The sequence below is a fragment of the Ipomoea triloba genome, chromosome 7 (assembly GCF_003576645.1).
Source record: "Ipomoea triloba cultivar NCNSP0323 chromosome 7, ASM357664v1".
Lineage (NCBI taxonomy): Eukaryota > Viridiplantae > Streptophyta > Magnoliopsida > Solanales > Convolvulaceae > Ipomoea > Ipomoea triloba.
This window is the reverse complement of record NC_044922.1, coordinates 18,597,544-18,615,731: the sequence shown is the minus strand read 5'-3', so window position 1 is coordinate 18,615,731 and position 18,188 is coordinate 18,597,544.

The window sequence follows — 18,188 nt, the reverse complement described above, 5'->3', positions numbered from 1 at the left end:
TAAAGAGCTATTAAGTTAGTTGTTATGTTTAAAAGTGTTTGGTAAAATTAGCTTTTTGATAAGCTGGTAAATATAAAAAGACTAAAAAGGATATCTTCATAAAATTTAAATATTTTAAATTTAAATAGGTTCATTTACATATTAAAATATAAAATAATAAAATCAATATATTTTAATAAAATATAAAGTAAGAACATATATTTAAAAATATATAAAATAAAACAAAATGTTTATAGTTTATAAAAATACTTCATACAAAAATTAATGTTCAAAGGCACAAATGTCAAATTGAAATTACAACCAAACATATTTAAGAAAAGAAGCTAAAAGAGTTGTAACTGGGAGGGGTAAATGATGTCATTTATTTAAAATAATAAGGATAAAGATGGAAAAAAAGTTAAGAAGCTACTAGCTTATTTTTGACGTTTCAAAATAAGCTCTTATTTTAAGCCACTAACTTATTTTGGGAACATTACCAAACAGAGCTTATAGCTTATTAATAGCTTAAGCTAAGCTATAAGTTCCTAAATAAGTTTTGCCAAACACAGCCATAAGCTATTAACGGTAGGTATAAAATATGTTAACCAAGCCAACATCTTATGTGTACACAGTTAACATATTTTGTATTTATAATTAACAATTTATATGTTTGTAATTATGATGTTATGCACCATTCAATTTGTTTAGAAATTGTTAACGGTTGGAGTTTACCTAAGTGATAAAAAAGACTTTACTAGCTGAATATTTGATTTCCTTATGATCCTTTATTAGCTAGATTAGAAGGTAAAATTTATTTGGAAAAAGTGTCAAATAGGCCACTGAACTTATCGCTTTTGTGCAATTGGGCCATTGAACTTAAAAAGTGTGCAATTCAACCATCAAACAAGCAAAATTTGTGCAATTGGACCATTTTTACAAAATTTTTTAATTCAATTTAAGTTAAAAACATTTCAATATTGACTCCCAACTAGTATGGTAGAAGAAAATGCCACTCTTAATACACATATGTTAGTAATATAATTGAATTTTACAAGAAAATTTTTGTAAAAATGGTCCAATTGCACAAATTTTGCTTGTTTGATGGTTGAATTGCACACTTTTTAAGTTCAATGGCCAAATTGCACAAAAGCGATAAGTTCAATGGCCTATTTGAGGCTTTTTCCAATTTATTTATTGCACACCTGCAAATAATGGTAAGAGTCTGAGATTAAAAAAAAAAAAGAAAAAAAAAAAGAAGCCAAGATTCCACAAGTCAAACTTCACAACAAGAAGGCAGTTTCTCTCCACCTTCATCTGCAAGATTTTGAGAGCAGAAATTCTGGGAAATTTCCTCGATTTGTTTCCTATAAAATTACCAGAAGACACACATGGAGAGCTCGCACCCAAGAACGCCGGCGAGATGCCCAGGGCATGCTCCGAAGACGTAATATTTAGGATAGCATTTGCGGCTGCGTTTCTACTGCTGCCGTTGCCGTACGAGAAGATAGGCGGAAATCCGGTTCCCACCGTCATCTTCAAGGGAAGGCCGGCTTTGTTTCACGTATTTCTAATGTCCCTCGCTTTTGCGTTTTCCGGCGCCTTCGTGATGATGTCTTTCCGGGAAACACACCCAAGGTTCGCCGGATTTTGCCGCTTGATTGCTCTGTGTTCTACTGCGACGGCCGCCGGAGTTTTGGCGATGTCTTTGCTGTTGCCTTCATCGCCGATTTCGGGATAGATGCCCGGGTTAAATTCTTACTTTTAAAACTTGACTTTGTAATGAGTTAAACTTGGCTCTGATATAATAGTTAGTAAATTATATAGAATTATAAAGTTCATGTGTCAAACTAGGCTGAATTATATCTTGAATTTTATGAATCCATTTTTAGGTTATGTCCATACAAACCTAAACTCTAAAGTGTTTATAGTAGAATGAATCCTATTATTATACTAGCTACTAGAAGTAAGTCTTATGTGAAAAATTAAATGATAATAACCTTTTGGTACGTCAAGTTGCATGTAGTGACGTACTCTCCCAAATAGAAGATAATGAGATTGAGTCTCAGACAGTTAATTATTTGTGTTTCAACAGGTTGAGATAGAAAACAAGCCTACACACTTTTATTTTTTTAAAAGTACTTTCAATTCAGTTCCCATTCAAAAATTGGGAAAAAAAAATGAAAAACAAAATCTGGGAATACTTTAAAAAACAAAAAACAAAAACAAAAAAAAGGGCATACTTAATTTTTATTTTTTTATTTTCTTTTTAAAAGGGGCATACTTTGTACTGCTATGACAATTTCAAATTACATACGAATATTCTTGATTCTTTAATTTTATGATTTTTTTTTAAAATAATACGAGAGTATATTACTGCATACAAATAGTAACAAAGTCAGGAGGGACAATGAGTCTCATTACAACGAGTTGGTCTGAGTATAGGCTTTAGAAGCTAATGCATGAGCAAGAGTATTAGTGTTTTTAAGAACTAATAATTAAGATAGATAAAGCTAAAAACTGACACAATAAATTTCTACATTCGTTGTTGGCAATCCCATCATAAGAGTGAATATCAACGGTGTTTGACGTTAAATTGTAATGTAAAAAAGAACAGTTAGTGTGAATTTAAATAGTACTTACACGGCAATCCTTTAATCAAGATAAAAGCCTCCTTGCAAACTAAAGTTTTTTTCATAAGAGGGCAGTTACAAGTGGGCAAGACTCATTTAATTCTATGAATAAACAACCAAGACTCAACGAATAAGCCACTATTTGGTGTTGCCACGTGCATATAGAATGCTACCACAGAACTGCAATCCTACTTAATCAGTCAGCATTTTGTAGATAAGTTTGTATGACCATATTCATGAGGCTGTATGTCGACATGTCAATTAAGTTGTCTAAACTACATTCTCAGTCATTAGAATTAAACCTCAGCTTAGTGGTTGATGCAAGATTTTTGAATTCAACCCACTTCTAGAGTAGCACATGCATTTTTTAGTGGCCTTATAACTTGTTGTAAATGATATTACAATGTGACAAATCTCGAAGGAAATACATACAAATATTTTTCAAAAGATTGAAAGTGAAACATATTTACAATTTATGAAAAATTAGAACATCGTTATCCCTAAAAGGATCAAGATGGCAAATCTGGCGTGGCTTTCTTTTTTATTTTTTATTTTTTATTTTAAATTTCAAACAATGTCATTTCTTTGACTTTTTAAACCTTGTGCACTTTTTTTTTTTTTTTTCATTTTTATTCCTCTCAAATTAGAACATTCAAATGTTGTTACATGTACTCTCAAATTTTATTCCTTCACTTTACTCCATGATGTGACAACTAAGAATATGATATTTTCATCATATGGTCCCAAAGTATCTACATAAAAGATTTGTGAAATGGAGTAAAAGTTAGAAATAAGAAGGGGAAGTGAAAGTTGATGTAGTATTTTCCGTTGAAACTGAAACTTTAGCATACTATTGAGAAATTGAAGTACGGAGTAATTTTTATTTTATTTTATTACAAAGCGGAATATATACATGGTGTATACACGAACGAAATTAAAATATACAATAGTTTTTTCCTAAATGTACAGAGTGAATTATTTTATTTTATTACAAAGCAGAATATATACATGGTGTATACACGAACGAAATTAAAATATACAATAATTTTTTCCTAAATGTACAGAGTGAATTATCTTGAAGATGTGTAGGAGATAAACCCTATTGTACAATCAATATCTAATCCCTTATAATAGATCTATACAATCAAATAATTTAATCCTATAATTGTGAATATTCTTGATCTGTTTCCTTATCAGAAACACATTCACCCTGTCACCCTGGCAGTTACACAGGGCAGACATCATCTTGATTTACGCCATCTTGATCTGCGCCGCCACCGGCGGGAATTGCAGCGGCGACAAAAGGCAGCACGGAGAAACCCCAGCAGATCGCCGGGAAGAAGCGGAGCTCCGGCGAGAGATAATTCGCGATCAACATGTGCAAACCTAGGAACACCGAACCCATGCCGGCCTGTTCCACCACACTCGCGACCCTCGGCCACGTCTTTCGGAGCAATATTCCGTTCCAGATGGCCGTGGCCCCGACGGCGTTGGCTACTAAAGTCAAACGCGCCACCGCCGGCGACAGCGTGTCGGGCTGTAAGAACATAAGCCCCGTGGTCATCGGAACGGCGAGCATGAGCACCGCTTTGCCCAGCTCCTGATTCTCCGTCATGGCGATAATTGGGTTCTCCGGCGGTTTCTCGTCGCCGGCGCCTGAGATTTCCTCTCTTGATGGAGCTCCCGGCCGGGTTTCGCCGGTGTTGAGACTACAAATAGCGATGCAATTCAAGACGGCGTTCTTACCTTTTTTCAACACTTTTGAGAAAAAACCGCCACCATAGTGGGCGGTGGGTCCGGTGTTATCACCACCGTTCACCACCGGTAGAGTGGTTTCAGCGCCGCCGGCCATGGTGTCTGGGATGGGATCAGGAAGAAGGCGGAGTCTGAATATTCCACATATATGTAGGAGCACTGAAATTTTCACTCGTTGACCCTAATGCCAGTATGTACTATGTAGTATATAACGTCCCTAATGCCAGTATGTACTATGTAGTATATAACGTAACTGTTAAGTAAACTTAATGTTTTTTTTTTAAGTCCACGAAACTGTCCTGGTCCACTCGACTAATCCCTGCCACTTGTGAGAATTGAACTCGAGTTTTCCGAAATGGCATAAGAAAAATAATGTGTAACAAATTTAGCTTGGTCGAGATAGTAATATTAACAAAAATTAAATTTGTAATTTTTATACAGAAAAACATGCTCAACTTACTTAGTCAATCACCCTTCTGGGGCATAACGCTAGGCGGATATACAAGAGCGCAACCCTATGAGTCGATCTTTGGAAGAAAAATAAAGCTCTGGAAGGGGTGGCAGAGTGGAGAAGCATGATTTCCATACTAAAAAGTCACGAGTTTGATCCTTGTCAAACATCCATTTGGGAACTAACTTAAGCCTTTGTTTTGGCAACCTTAATCGAGTTGTTTTGACATTTAACTTGATAATTACAAGGTTTTAAATCTAATAACTTCTTATAAGAATTAAAAATGAATAATATATGTTGGCTTTCCTATTTATAATATTTTACAAGTTAGAGTTATAAAACAAATTTTACTATGTATTTTTAGATGTCAATTGTAGATTTTTTCATTTCAAAAAAAAAAAAAAAAGAAGCAAAATGGAATCTTAATTGAATTGTTTTATCGCCACTTGTAGCAAGACCAACTTAACGACCAATATGATTTCCCTAGAAATTGGCGGTGCATAAACGTTGCGTGTCTCCATTAGTCCATTGTATCTCACACAAGAGTTCCTGTTCAATTTCGATTACATTTTTTTTTTAATTTTACATTGAAAACAATTTTTATTTTTTTTTAATTTCATTTCATTTGTAAAACAAAATGGGTTTTATTAATAGCGGACATAGTGTCGTCATCTCTTCCCATCACCATCACCATTCTATTTCATCTCGCTGCCATGACAATTTATATCGTGGATCAGAATCTATAGTGCACTGTAGATTCTGATCAAATATACAGAATTTAATTTTATATAATACAAAATTTATGTTTATAATGCACAGAATTCATGTTCATAATATACATACACATGCATAAACACAGTATAATGAACATGAATTAAACACTTAACATAATATATAGAATTCATATTCATAATGCACAGAATTCATGCTCATAATTGTGCAGTTGGATATTTTGTATTTATACTCCATTAGATTTCTAGAATGGTTAAATTTAGGAATGATTCATTCATTATTGACATATACCAATTTTTATTCTCGACTTTCATTGGACCATAAATGGTCCATTGACTATTGATCTTTACTAATTCTGATTTTTTACTTTCAATTTGACCATACGTGGTCTATATATTGACTATTAAATTTATTTCAAATTTGATTATCTAGTTAAATATTCATTTAATAAACATTAAATTTGTTTAATCTCTCTCTCTCTCTCTCTCTCACACACACACACAAAACAAGTGCATGATTGTAAATGTATAAACGAAAAACTTCACCACTCAAAATTATAAAGTGCATTCAATTCAATGATATGATACATGTAAAATTAAAGTGCAATTAAAAGTGTAATATACTTTTCTAGTGTAGTTCGTGAACTATTAAACATGAGTAATACTGAATGCTCACACTCGGATAGTAGACACGAATTTCCTTCATTATCAAAATAAATAAATAAATAATGGACAACTCAAGATCGAAACGCACAAACTAAAGAGGTGCACCATACAAAAGTATAGTGTATATATATGTTATTCAGTTTCACTTGTACATATCACTGAGGAGTGTGCGTGTTTTCAACTACAATTCTACATATTTTTGAACATTCCTAAATACAATTTTATATATAATTTTATGCAATATATGGTAGGAAACACAAAATTCTGAGAGGCTTTTTTATCCTTTATGTGACTATTGTTTTAAGGATATTATAAAATAAATAAATAAATTATTATTATTAATAATAGTACTCAAAAAAATATTAATAATATATCCTCAAACTTATAGCCACATAAAGATCAGAAGAAAAGGTCTCTCATCAGCCTTTTGCATTTCCTACGAACATGTTATTAGCTATATAATATCACGCGGTAAAAATGACGTCTTCTCTTACGTATTTGCGTATACAAGAGTACGTCCAAATTAAACACATTACAATAATGATATCATATGATATGATGCTGCTTATTTTGTATTCATTCAAGTAGAACACGTAATTACGAGCACGCATTGACCAACATGTACATCATTGATGTATATAACTAATTGTGTACCTTTTGTGACCTAGCTCGATCGGATTTCATAAATTATCATTATTTAGTTTCATACTAATTTAATGTATGATCTTGTACATATATACGTCATTGATGAATGATGGCATATTATAATTAAATAAGTTTAAACATTCATTAATTACCATCCTTTCATTTATGATCTTGTACTTACCTTATAAATATATATGATTTAATTGATTGAGTTTACCTATTAACTTGTTTACAAAAGGCGAATTAAAGTTCTTGTCTTAAGACTATCCTTAACTCATAAATTTCTCTCACTTTTTAAAATGGTTCTCACTTTCACATCATCAAATTTACAAATTCTTTACTATTTGTTCTATATCCCTGCAATATTCTATCACTTTCAAAAGTGGTCCCACTTTCATATTATATAATAAATATAATAACCAAATAAATAATAAATAACTAATAAGAAATAAAAATAAATAAATAAAAAAGTACACAAAGGTTGCCAGCATCATTTGTAAGATTTTAGCATGACTTTTCTACTTTTTTTCATTATCTCTCCTCTTGCTAATTTAGCAATTTCCCTCTCCACTTGCAACACACGTGACATTAAAAAATATTAATAAAAAAGTCTCTCTCTTGCTACCTAGATTAGAAAGGGAGGGAATTGACAGGGTTGAGGACAGCCTAAGACTCTTACACTGACCTTTACTTGACAAGATTGTGAATGAATAAATTACGGTAACTCAACGATACCTTAATTGTAACTTGTAAGACTAGTGCTTGGTGCTCCTTTCAATTTAATCAATGGTTATCAAAGAAGCCAAGAGGTTTTATAACAAGTTTAGCAACTTTCTCTCTAATAAAGTATGGATCTATCTACTTAATTAGTGGTGAACCTTTTGTAATAATATAGTTAGATTGGGATCATATGTTAGTTATATCTCATACTTAGATTGGTATCATATGTTAGTTATATCTCATACTTAGGCAAAAACTTGTGTGAGACCGTCTCACCATGAGACGGGTCGGGTCGGGTCGAGTCAAGATGTAAATGTAACACTTATATGCACAAATGCCATACTTATATGCTCAAATGTAATACTAATCAAGAATAAAATTTTTGTTACTTAATAGGGTAGTAAATGTAATACTTTTAGGGTGTGTTTGGAAAGCAGGAAAATGGTTTCTGGAAAATGAGTCATTTTCCAGAAAATATTTTCCTTTCTTGTGTTTGGCTGCAGAACAGAAAACTGTGTTGGTGTGTTTGGCTCATTTTCCAGAAAATGGGTAGGAAAATGAACATAATTATATAATTGAATATTTTAATTAATTTGTTTAAATGTAACAACATTTATAACAAATATACAATCCAAAAAATAAAATAATCACAAAAAATCACAACAAAATAATATCTATCAAATAAAAAAATAAAAATAAAAAATAAGAGTGGCCGACTGGTTTCAGATGTCAAATAAAAAAAATAAAACTCATAATATCTATCTCATAATAAAAAAATAAATTATTACTTAAAAACAAAAAAAAAAGTTGAAGATGTCAAGAAGATGGGATGAAGATGAAGAAGTTAAAGCATTTAGGAAGCCTAAGGAGATGGAAGAAGCAAAGGAGGAGGAAAAAGCAAACTTTGGAAAATGACTTCCCCCAAAAAAAAGGGGAAGTCATTTTCCATAAAATTGGGCTTATTTTCCATTGACCAAGAAGTTCATTTCCATTGACTCTATTTTCCCCCTTCTTCCCAAACACCAAAAACCCGGAAAATGATTTCCAGAAATCATTTTCCGGGTTTCCAAACACACCCTTAAGGGAAAATACAATACTTTTACATTTCGATTTAAAAGTATTACATTTTTACTCAAAAGTATTATATTTGGCCTTATAAGTGAGAGACATTTGTCAACATTACTTATTATGAAAAATGTATTACTTTTTCTCTTATAAGTAACAAAAATTGTATTTTTGATTAGTGTTATATTTGAGCATATAAGTGTGAAATTTGCACATATAAGTATGACATTTGCATGGTGCTTTGACCCGACCCGATCCGTCTCACAAATAAGGATCGGTGAGACGGTCTCACACAAGTGTGATCCCATAACTTATACTACAACAACTAGGCATAAGGCATCTCATTTAATATGCATTGTTTTATAATGCTCGAGAAGGGAAACCCAAAATCATAGGCGAAATGGAAAGAAGAAAACGATATGGTGAAAGAAGAAAGTAGTATAGTCGATGAGGAAGAAAAAATCCGATAAAAGAAGAAAAGAATTTCCAATTTGTTGGGGAAAAAAAAGCAGTACAAAAAATGAATTTTCTTCACTTTGATTTTTAAGTTTGATTTTCTTGGTTCTTTGTCATGCTAAAAGTTTGATTTTCTTTGTCCTAAATGACTTCCATTACAATATTAAAAGTGAGACAAGTCTATGTGAGAGTGTAAAGATATTAAGACTTTTCAAAATAAATTTATCTTTTCTTCTCCCAACCCAACTTATATAATTCTAAAAAAAAATTATCAGTTGATAACATCACAAAGGAACTGGAGAATAAACACCTTCTTTAATTTTTTGACCAGTTAGTTAAGGGAAAAAGATAATTACTATTAAACACCTTCTTTAATTTTTTGACTAAATCAATAAACTAATTTTGATCAAACAAATTAAAATTAAAATTGACTGATAAAGTATGAAATTAAATTTCCCAGAAACTGCTTCCATGGAAGGCAACTGTTAAGGATTAGACCTATTCTTATGGAGTTTATATTTGTATTTATTTTGGTTGTTGGTTAAAACTACCTTCCACTATTCTCTGTATGTTTTAGTTATAAATACCTTGTATCTACCAGGAATAATAGACAATCATTCATTCCTTATATAACCTTAAGAACTGCTTCTCGTCAAAGTCGAAGGTATAGGTATGTGCTCCGTAGTTTCTCTTCTCCTTCCTCGGTCGTCAGTTGTCTGTATAAAAGTGGCGAAAAACCCACAAAAACATGTAAGAAACGCCGACGAGATGCCCAGAATATACTCCGAAGATGTAATATTTAGAGTAGCATTTGCGGCTGTGTTTCTGGTCCTGCATTTTCCATGCGAAAAGATAGGCGGAAATCCAGTTTCCACCTTCAAGGGAAGGCCGGTTTTGTTTCATGTATTTCTTATGTTACTCATGTTTGCGTGTTCCGCCGCCTCCTTGGCGATGTCTTTCCGGGAAATTAGACACCCAAAGTTCGCCGGATGTTTCCGCTGGCTTGCTCTGTGTTCTACTGCAATGGCCGCCGGAGTCTTGATGATGTCTCTTCTGTTGCCCTCGTCGCCGATTAATCTTGATATTCATATAGTAATGAGTATTTAAGGTACTATAATTTTTTTTTTGTTTTGTTTTTTTATGCAAGCAAGGTACTAGAATTTATTATTGGTAATTTAAATAATACTACCTCCGTCCCAAAATGGTTGTCTTCCTTGCCTCGTTTAACGAGGCTTGACTGAAGTAATTTTTAATATTATTAAGTTTAGCATTAATATATAAAATTTATATATTTAGAAACTACATAAAAGCACTATTAAACACAAAAAATTAAATTTAAAAATAATTAAAAATTACTAAAAAAAAAAGCAATGAATAGTAAATAGAACAGGTAAAATGGGACAGAGGGAGCATAAAATTTAAAGCAAATTCTAAGGTCTCAATTGTTACCATATTCTCATATATTTCATAATATATATAATTGTATATGCATGATGGGAGATCGTTATCAATAATATATAGCACAATCAACATTATTGTATATAATATATGTTGCGCAACCTCTCCGAGCTAAACCTGAATCTTGTCATCGAAATATTGTGTTAACTGGTACACACAAGTATAAAAAAACAATTATGCATTCACGGCTAGGTAAGACTTTTTGGCATAGTGATAAATGTTTGATACTGAAGATGTTGATTACTATTGTAAACATTATTTATTCCTTAATTAATTAATTCCATCGTAATTATACTTTTTTTTTTTAAAAAAAGTTCATGTGGTCATATGAAACTTAATTTAAACATTTGTTTGACATTAATTTGTAAATAAATACCGTAACGACACTTTAAAGGTGGCCCATGAAATATGACAAAAAGTGCTAGATTTCTTGTTTGATGTTTTTTTTTTCTTTTAAAATATTTTGGTTGAAATATTGAATGTGTGTATTATAAGAAAATTTGAATTGGTAATAATATAGTTTTAATCTTTTGTGCTAGCATTAATTTTCTCAAGTATAGTTCCTATTTCCCAAGTATTTCATACTTTTTACTTTTAATAAATTTAATTCACTGTAAGATTAAACGCATACCACTAATAAAAATTATAGTTATCACAGAAGAAACAATTTTATTTCACAATCTAACGAAATGATACTGAACTCGGCCCTCAAAAACTCAAACCTCCGACCCCGACCCCACCACCCAAAAAAACATGTGCATCCTGAATCTAGCAATAGTTACAAAGGGGGGTCAGGGCAGACATCTTCTTGCTTTGCTTCGTGATGATCTTTGCCGCCGCCGGGAATTGCGGAGACGACAAAAGGGAGCACGGAGAAACCCAAGCAGATCGCCGGAAAGAAGCGGAGCTCCGGCGAAAGGTAATTCGCGACCAGCATGTGAAAGCCTAGGAACACCGAACTCATGCCGGCCTGTTCCGCAAAATTCGCGATCCTCGGCCACCTCTTGCGGAGCAATATTCCGTTCCAGATGGCGGCGGTCCCCACCGCGTTCGCCACTAAAGTGAAACGGACGGCCGCCGGAGACACCGTATCGGCCTTTACGAACATAATCGCCGTGCTCATCGGAACAGCCAGCATAAACACCGCTTTACCCAGCTCTTGCTTTTCCATCGCGGCGATTATAGGTTTCCCCGGCAAACTTCCCTCCTCGTCGGAGCCGGAAATGTCCTTTATCGGTGGCGCCGCATGCCGGGACCCACCACGGTTGATGAAATTCAAGACGACGTTCTTGCCTTTCCTGAACGCTTTGCATAAAAAGCCGCCACCGCAGTGGGCGGCCGGTCCGGTGTCCTCGCCATCTTTCATCACTGGTAGAGTGATTTCACCGGCGGCCATGGTGTCTGGATTCGGATCAGTAAGGACATACTCCACATATATATAGGACAACTCAAATTTTTACATTAAGGCTCAACACGTTCCCTCACGTGTGTGAAGTTAATTATAATACCAAATTATAGCATATGTTCTGTATCTCAGTTAAAAGTATGATAGTTTGCTCTCTTATAATAATTAATTCATTCAATTTATAAAAAAAAAAATTAATAAAATCTTGTGGTTATAATGGTCAAACTAACAACCCCAGTTGAGTATTCAGTAGTGTGTGATTCTTATTTCTCATCTAATTCTATTTTCCTTTCTTTTTTTTCCAACACCTAGGCTAATCCTTTTGAAGTAATTACATTCTCAATAATTGAATCTTGAATCTCTATTAAGAGAGAAGATATATGTGTCATCTCATATGCAAATATATGGTTAAATTTAAATTAAACTTTAGCGTCATATTTATGTAAGCTAAATCACTTATATGTTATTATTATTAGAAATACTCATACTTTCGTGACCATTTCTAAATTAGTAAAGTTCTTCTTACTAATTCTAACTATTAATCAATTACTCAGAATTTTTGATCACTTTTTTGTGATTAAATTTTTTGTCGTATATAAGTGTCTTTTTGTTTAATTACCACGTATTATTTACTATATTTTTGTTGTGAGAAGCTAAACGAGGCTTACTAGTTAAGATTGGTGTGGTCAAAGACTCAAAGTCATGGATCAATGGAGGCTTCGATTGGGCGACCCTACATGAGTAAACCGCTGTCATGCTGGCAATGTGTTGACGACAGAAGGGCGCGCGTAAATACTTGGACGACAAGTTCAGGATAATCCTTTGATTCCATGCATGTGTTTCAATTCATGAATTAAAATTAAAGGATTTGTTTCAACTTCAATTTGCATTTTAGCCTATAAACATTCATTTGAGTTGATAAGATCAAATATATGTGACGATGACAGACGAGGACGGCTTAAAATCAACCCAACGACCAACCTTCTAGTAGTTTTAGAGTTTTTTTTTTGTGAGAATTAAAATTTTAACCTTAATAGTGAAAGGTAGGGTCAATATTTAATTTGTTACATCAATAACAATTATATATGTAGTTTTATAATAACTATATCTTCACCAAAACATAAAGTTTTAGTTAGAGAAATTTTTTCACTTCACAATAATTGTGCAATTAGTATATTTTAGCGAGAACACTAGTACAAACAACATCATTCGCATTTGTAATAGCAAACGATAGATAGGTGTTTGTACTATTACAAACGTGTAAGGCTTAGATGTAAAAGGTGCAAACTTTACATATACTACGTATATGTATATGACGTAGAAGTAAAAAGTGTAAACTTGATGCGTCTATAGTTAGTGCAGAGTCATAATTTTTTTTTTAAATTTAATTTAACAATAGGCGTAGGTACTAAAGTTAGTACTATATATACAAATGTCTATTGTATTTAAATTTTAAAATGACACATACAATAAGTGTTTTGTATCCCGTAGTAGACGGTGCTTGATATGTGCCATATCTCAATCATACGATCTCACATCAACTCCACTAGAAACTGTAGAGCTTGATAAAATCTAGAGTGTCAGGTGTTGTAAACATCAGCTCTTTAATGGATGGACAATAACACAAGTACAAGTAAAAGTGAAAGGAATAAGGAAATTAGTCATCGAATACTATTCAAAGAGGAGACAAACATGATGAAGACAGTGACCATGGTTGCCTTGGATTTTGTACAGTCATAGACCCTTTTTTATTACAATGTCGAATCGTTTAATTGTACTTTTTTTAGTTGAACTTAATTTCAAAGTGAACAAAACTTTGCTCAAGAATGAATCCCATTGATTTTGTTTTTATTGTTCCAATCTAGGGATATTCCTTATGGTGGATATCATACAATGTTGTGAACCGTACCGTAGCCCAACCAATAAAAGAAAAATATATTACAAACTGAAAAATCAGAAATAATAATAATACATGAACATTGGGTTACATAAGACCGAATCTACAAAGGGCAAATATCTTCCTCCTTTCCCCCTTGCAGATCCGTGCCGCCGCCGCCGGCGGCGGCGGGAACTGCAGCCAATACAAAAGGAAGAACGGAGAAACCCCAGCAAATGAACGGAACGAAGCGGAGCTCCGGCGGGAGGTAATTCCCAACCAACACGTTAAACCCAAGGAACACCGACCCCACGCCCGCCTGCTCCACAACGGTGGCGATCCTGGAGCACGTCTTGCGGAGCAACAAGCCGTTCCAGATGGCGGTGCACCCCGCCACGTTGGCCACGAGAGTGAAATGCACCGCCGTCGGCGACAGCGCGTCGCTCTTGAAGAACACAAGCCCCGTGCTCATCGGAACCGCCAACATGAACACCGCTTTTCCCAGCTCCTGTTTTTCCATCATCTCCACAATCGGGCTCTTCTCTTCCTCGCCGCCGGAGCCCGGGATTTCCTTCCGGTTCCGGCCGCTCTTGAGGCCTCTGATGAAAGTCATGACGTTCATAACTTTTCTGGACACTTTAGACCAAACACCGCCGCCGGAGAGGGTGGTTTTGGGCGCCGCGGTGTCCTCTCCACCGATCACCACCTCTAGACTCATCCCACCGGCCATGGACTTTGTCAAAGGTTAGAGGATGTTGGGTTTGAAGAATATTGTACTCTGAGAGAAAGCTGAAAGCATAGTATGAAATTGTGAATACTATATGCACACACTTATATATACAACTCTACAAACAAACAATGGATCAAATTTTGACTTTTAACACTCTAGTTCTGTAGCCAAAGATCTCGTGGACTAAAGACACTTGACTAATTAATAGTAAGTAGGACCTATAAAATGGGATAAGTAAAAATTTCTACATGTATTAGAATTCAATTTTTCGCTAGACTAATGAACAGTAAGTAGAACCCATAAAATAGGATTAGTAAAAATAATAAATAATAAAGAAAATAAACAAATAAGAAAGAGTTGGTTTGACTAATGAATAATAAGTAGGACAGATAAAATGGGACAACAGGAGTATATTATAAGGTCAAAATAAATAATAGCTTAATGAGAAATGAATAACCAAAGTATATCAATTTGATTTTTAAAAAAAATGAAGTTAGAAATACTTTTCAAGTAATATTTGTCTCACATTGAAAATATGAGTTAAATATAATACCACTTTTTAAAAAGTTTAATTTTGTGCACAAGAAAAATTGGGACACCCTAAACCCAAATAATCAACAAATTAAGCCGGGCCAATGGAAGCTTCGATTGTGCAAGCCTACAATTAGAACAAAATGCTGACGCAATAACAATAAAATGCTGATGCTCTGGATCTTGACGTAAGCGTTGGCATATATGGTTTCTGGAGCTACTTGGACGCCAAGTTTAGGATAATACTCTCCGCTTCTTCTAATTTAATTTGCATCTGATCTGATCTCTTGTTGCCGGCGAAGGCTAAGTTGTAATGATAAATGTTTTTTAATTATACATTAAAAATGTCTAAATCTTGTAAATTTGCTTATAACTTTTTGTAATTATTTACAGAAGATAAATGAGAATCGTTTTCACTTTTCAAAGCTTTCTGGATCTAATCTTATGCTTATGTCATAATTTATTTGTTTTTTTAAATAATGATAATTTATTTATTTGTTTGTTCACACTTGACTGAAGACCAGCCGGCCAAGTTGTTTTGTCGGTCCTACGTAGGAAAATGGTGGCTTTGTGATATCCACTTGATTAATGACTGATCCACGTGAAAGATTACGTCATATGCCCAAAAATTGACACAACACTAATAAATAGATACCGTATACTTCAGTGTAGTAGTCGGATGATATCATATCAGGAAATATGATACAAAGAATTCCTGTAAACCACAAAAGATAAGTAATCACATAGTCAGTTACCCAGTAACTACAACAAAAGAAATGAATTAGAGTTTTCTATGAGCGTCTCAAAAGAAAAATAAATGAAAAAAAATTGCCCAAAGTGACTCCCAATTAGAAATAAATTTGACCCGTCTAGCAGGCATTAGCGTTACTAGTGCACGTAATACACAACACTCTCTCTTTTTCTTTTTTTTTTTCTTTGCGTGACACAAAAAATATATAAGGCAGCATAAATTCAATTTCTCCTCTCTCATCTTTGTCATTGTTTTTGTCAAAGATTTTTTTGTTTAAATAAAATAAATTCTACTGCAAATGCCTTTATACTATACCTACATTAAATAATACCAAAAACTATAAAGTATAGACAACATTGTGCCAATTTGCCTCGCGTAAGTAGAACACGTAATCACGCGCATGTGTTGACCAACATATATTCCACTATAACTAATTAGGTAACTTTTGTGAACTAGCTCGGGTTTCATAAATTATCCTATTTTAATCTTATACTAATTTAATGTATAATCTTGTACATACAACATTGATGAATGAGGACATAATTAGAGTACGATTTAGCATTCATTAATTCCCTACCTTTTATTTATTATTTTGTACTTACATTAATAATTTTTTTGGGTAAATTCACAGGGTCTTTCTCTCCGTCCGTTTAACGGTCCGGGGTCCACCCACCTTCACCTTCACTCCGAGAGGCACATGAGCTGGCCCAGGGGGAATTGTCACTTGTAGGACTCCGAGAGGCACAGGAGCTGGCCCGTTGGGTTACTTACATTAATAATGAGAAAGTATAAAACAGATCATATACTATATTTTGTAAAGAATTAAGTGTTTCAAAAAAAAAACAATAATATAATTGATTGAGTTTACACTAGAGTGTATGGTTTCAATTTAATGTTTAATGTTTATGATCTTTGTTCGAGGGAGGGTTTTTGATAAGTTTAATTGAAGCAAAAAGAAATTCTTCAATCACGGTAAAAATAAAATAAAATTATGGATTACATAATGTAATGGAAGAAGTTAAGAAGAGTTCACCATTACAATTTCATGGGCATTTATAATCTCTTAAAATGAGATTATAAATGTAACATCAAACATATTCATCTTTAAGCTAATGCGTATGCTAGCAAAGCTAAGCTCCATGTTCATATGAACCATATCGTGGTTTCTATGTTTTTTGAAACCTTTCCTAATGCCTAGTGGAGTTAGAACCATGTTGTTGACTAATCTTGTTAGTGTGAACTAGATAAAATTATTGTAATTTTTTTGATATATTATTTTAAAAGAACTAAAAATTGAATTAAAGATTTTTGAAATTGTGTTTTTCATCTCAACTAATAATATCATTACATTTAATTAAAATTTTTTAACACGGAAAATATTTAAGGAGTGTTTGGAAAATGACTTATTTTTCAGTTGATTTGGTCAAAAAGCTAAAATTGGTGTTTTGTAAAATAACTTATTGATATAGTTGATTGATCTAATTAATGAGTTGATTTTCAAAAACTATTTTAATTAGTGTTTCTCATTAGCTTATTGCATTTTTATTTTTAACCCTTGAGCAAACTCTAAAGGTTCTTTTGAATATAATCAAACTTAAAAAGAACATTGAGCAGAACTTTAAAGATTTTGTTGAATCATATAGTCAAACTTAAATAAAACCTTGAATTCGATTTGTATGAGATAAATCAATATGGAAGCAAAATTTTCATACCCACACTTATAGCATTTAAAATTTATATTTAAAACTTAAAATAACGCAATACACTAGTACCCTTATGTGTCATTTTACAAGTAATCATTTAATAATAAATAATTAATTTACCAAATACATTTTTACAACCAGCTAATATTATCAGTTGGTCAAAACATCTAATACAATCCATTATATAGCTATATTAATTGCCAAAGACCGTCTTTAACATTTTCTTATCTTATTCCCGCCTCAAAGATAACCGTCGTTATACGTTGGACCATAATCACAAAACGACGTCGTTTCAGTAAGTAGGGGAAACGGATTCCGTTAGTCATAACGGAGCGCCATAACTAATACTACAGTTCATCTCAATAGATACTGCCTCACATTTGTTTTATATTATCGAATGAAATTGTAGTTATACCGAAATGTAACTGTAGTTGTGTTGAAATGTAACTGCAGTGTATATAAACTGATACTGAATAACAGTTTCACATTTTTTTTGTGTATATTGTCAAATGAAACTGTAGTTATATCGAAATGATATTGTAGTTGTGTTGAAAGAAACGGCAGTGTATTATAAAAGAAACTGTAGTTGTGTTGAAAGGAAACTGCAGTGTATTATAAAAGAAATTGTAGTTGTGT